We start from the raw sequence: 3,552 nt of genomic DNA, 5'->3' as shown, positions 1-3,552 counted from the left end.
TTCAATTGAACATAAATAATAAACATTACACATTGTAAAGTTCCGGTTGCAGCACATCCAGGGAAAATCCGCGGTATTGTCCACTGTTGCTGGGGAAATGTTGTCTAATGGCAAGTACCGCACAGGCAGGTATTACTCTCCGAACGCGGTGTCCGAGCCTCCCGTGAAGCCACCAAGTGAAGCAACGATAGGCCACCAGCCTGTACCACCTGTGAAAAAGAAAGATGCAAACTGTATTAAAATGACAAAACTTTCTTATCAATGTCGATTCAGGTAAAAAATGTCATTCTGCTTTGAAAAAAATTCTATCTAGAAAATGCACAATATGGAACCAAGTGGCATCACTGACATCACAACCAGAGTATACTTACTCGTTACTCGGATTACGCGGACGAACAGTGCCGCGAAGTTCGTGCATAAGCACCATCATCATCCTCAACACGGTCCGTGAGAGGCAGGCTTCCCTGAACTCTGGCAGCTCGGTGATGCATTGCGGACTTGGCTCGCCTTTCCGAAATGTAGGCCAAGCACCCCGAATTTTCACGGCAGCAGCAGTTTTCCTCCTCAGTTGGCATTATCTCGCACCGATTGCACGTGCACCAGGTGGAGACGCCGTCCATGCGACATGGTCCAGGCTCTTCATCCGTTGACTGGTCCTCCCAACTGCCGTCCGAATCCCCATCGTTTTTGCGTGCTTGCCTTTCCAGTAGTTCCTCCTCGGTGTACTCGGGCTCGTACATATACGGCATTATTGTAGCCATTGTGTGGTAAAGAAAGTAAAATAATTTACAGAGATGGTACAGGTGTTCACAAGGCCTAGAAGCGGCGAAGGTAGCTGACCAGAGCACAGAAACGAGTCACAGAATACTCAAAGTAACACAGAGAGAGGAATGGAATCGAAAATCTGCTGCTGTGTGTTGTGAAACGGTGTGTTTATACTTATTGAGGAAAGAGGCGTCCTGCCATTTCCATGGCGACACTTCATTAGCTGAGGCGCAGCGATTGTTGACACGAAACGTGCTTTGGCGTTGGGAAATGGGCGGTACGCGTCTGCTGATGTCAGGCTCAGGGGCGGGGGATTTGATTTAGTGCCGCAAACGCAGGTGAGCCGGGTCGATGGGGGGAAATGATAGGATTATCACAAAATGGCGGCTGATTTCGAGTGCGTTAATGGACGAAAAGTCGGGTAAGGTCCATAGGAAAGTTTTCTACGATCTACCGATTTATGCTTAAAAACACATGGCCGAACCGTAGGGACAATAAAAACAAAAGTCCCGGAACTATCCTTTAAGACCAAGTATACATGTAAAATACACTGTGATACCCTTGGGTTTGGGCGTACAACAAATGCAATAAATAAAAAAATAAAAACTACAATGACAGGGTTTTGACAATATGACATAGTAACGGCACTTTTCAACATATTTTGCATGTTCCAAGTGCCTTGTATCAGACTTGATGTGGAAGAATCTCAACTACCTTTGTGTCTCTTCAGCCTGAAGGATGAGTGCAGAGATGTGTTAGATAAAGGCCCTCATTACAACACCGGCGCTAAACCATGGCGCTATTAGCACCATGGTTGCCGCCGGTATTGTAACGAGTCCGCCATGGTGAAATATGGAAGTACCACCCCATTCCAAGGTTGGCAGGGCGGTACTTCCCCATTTCACCATGGCCCTTCCCCATTCCCATTTTTGCCCCATAGGGCATAATGGGAATGGGGAAGGTGGTAATTACAGTACCGCAAATTGCGGTACCATAATTAGCACCAAAGTCCCTTTGCGGGTCCATTCCTTAACGGATGGTAAAACCAGCCGTTAAGGTGGAAACCCGCAAAGGGACCTTGTAATCAGGCTCTAAGGGATTACCGGTACCGGTACCCTTACTGGTACCGGTAATCCCTTAGCGCCAGGGTCGTAATGAGGCCCAAAGTCTTTGCTCTGCCTCATGCTGCTTCATTATTAATCCTAATCAGATCCATGGCTTGCGTACCATGTTTCACGCATGATTGAAAATTGAAAGTCCAGTGCATTTTGCCATTCTGGAATCACACCATCCACAGATCCCACACTGCCTCGTCTAGGCTGAATGTAATTGGGGGTCTTTGTGAGGTCGTCTTATGCCAGAAGTAGAAAACCAGCAATAACAAGACAATCCATACATGTGTCTCAGACAAAAAGGCCAATGCAGTCGCAGCTGTTTGATAGGAAGGCCATCAAAGGGATTGCAGATGGATCTATTTTTCATTCTGGTGCTACATGCTCCTATGTTGACCAGCGAAAATAATGTACTCTTTCTTCATTTCCCTCTGTACGTTTCCAGAACATTTGATGCAACAGGAGAATTGCATTAGTCCAATCATTTCGTGCTGACACCAATGTAATTTAGGCTTCATTTTGATGCAGAATGTGAGAGAGCATGTCACGTCCCAGTAAAGGAACCATAGGACAGGACCTGCGATTTGCAATCTCAACCTTAAAGTGCCAGAACGGTGGCAACAATATCCATACAAGGCAAGCTGAGATGTTTCACAAGGGCTTGTGTTGGAACATAATTACACTGAAAGTTGAACAGTGAGGAGCATGAGGGGTCATGCAAGAAAGCTGCACTATAACACAAATGAACACAAATGAAAACTACAACTTGTAAGCACTGAGTAGCTCTTTTACTATTTGTCAAGTAGGTTCCCCCATTGTGGGGAGCCGTCAAAAAAATAAAAAAATAAAAATAAAACTACAACTTGTGACTCCCATAGCCTGGATGGCTGCAATTTTGTGGCTGTGGCAATTTTCTAGAAATGCAAAAGTATAATACCTGAGTTATCATGTGCTTGTGTGGCCATCTATAAGATCTCAACCATGAAAAAGGAGCCAAGGTGTGGCAAATTGACTACTGCACTGTAGGATTTCAAGGATGAGTAGAGGTTAAAGCGCCCACTCCTGACTCATATGTCTAAACGCCAAGAGCCAACACAATCATAAAGGTAAAGCAGGCACAGTTAAGAAATGTACTGCCTTTGCCGTTTGTGGTAACATGGGCCGAGGGAAGGCTATACTCTCATACGGGGTGTGAATGGGAAACAGTAGCAACACAAACAGCGAAGTATATCAATGAAAACTAAAGGAATGGTCAATCATGGTGCTTAAAACTATATATACTTTAATTAAACACACCACATGCATTAATACCTAAATAGAAACCACTACAAAATCCCACTCAGCTGGAAAGAACACCCAATATGCAAGATATCAATATGCAGCATGCTGGGCAACGAGACAAGGGGAACGATAGGCAATTAAAACAACAATGTTCCAAAAAAGATATGTTCTTGAGTTGCAAAAGGGATTCATGTGACCTAGTAAGGCTGTAGGGCCCAAATGGACCAGGGAAGGGTCTGATTTATCAGACAATAATACCTTTTGCAGTGTCTTGATGGTTCAACAATGGTGAACAAGGCTTATCGGCACTTTTCAGAGGTTCGACTCAGTTTGAGATGCTGCAATCGTGGTGGTCCACAGGTAAGCAGATATCGAGGCACGGTCGAACAGTAAG

The 3,552-nt window shown here is 45.0% G+C and overlaps 1 non-coding gene across 1 annotated transcript; it reads left to right on the top strand.

The window, feature by feature from the left end:
* Positions 1–2,654: 2,654 nt before the first annotated feature.
* LOC138448219 (U7 small nuclear RNA) lies at positions 2,655–2,707 on the top strand. Its single transcript, XR_011260062.1, has one exon. It is a non-coding gene; the product is annotated as a U7 small nuclear RNA (small nuclear RNA).
* Positions 2,708–3,552: the final 845 nt, after the last annotated feature.

The sequence above is a fragment of the Ambystoma mexicanum genome, chromosome 3q (genome assembly GCF_040938575.1).
Source record: "Ambystoma mexicanum isolate Mex_15411 chromosome 3q, UKY_AmexF1_1, whole genome shotgun sequence".
NCBI classification, from domain to species: Eukaryota; Metazoa; Chordata; class Amphibia; order Caudata; family Ambystomatidae; genus Ambystoma; species Ambystoma mexicanum.
Note: the sequence above shows the minus strand (reverse complement) of the source record. Positions and strands in the feature narration are given on the sequence as shown.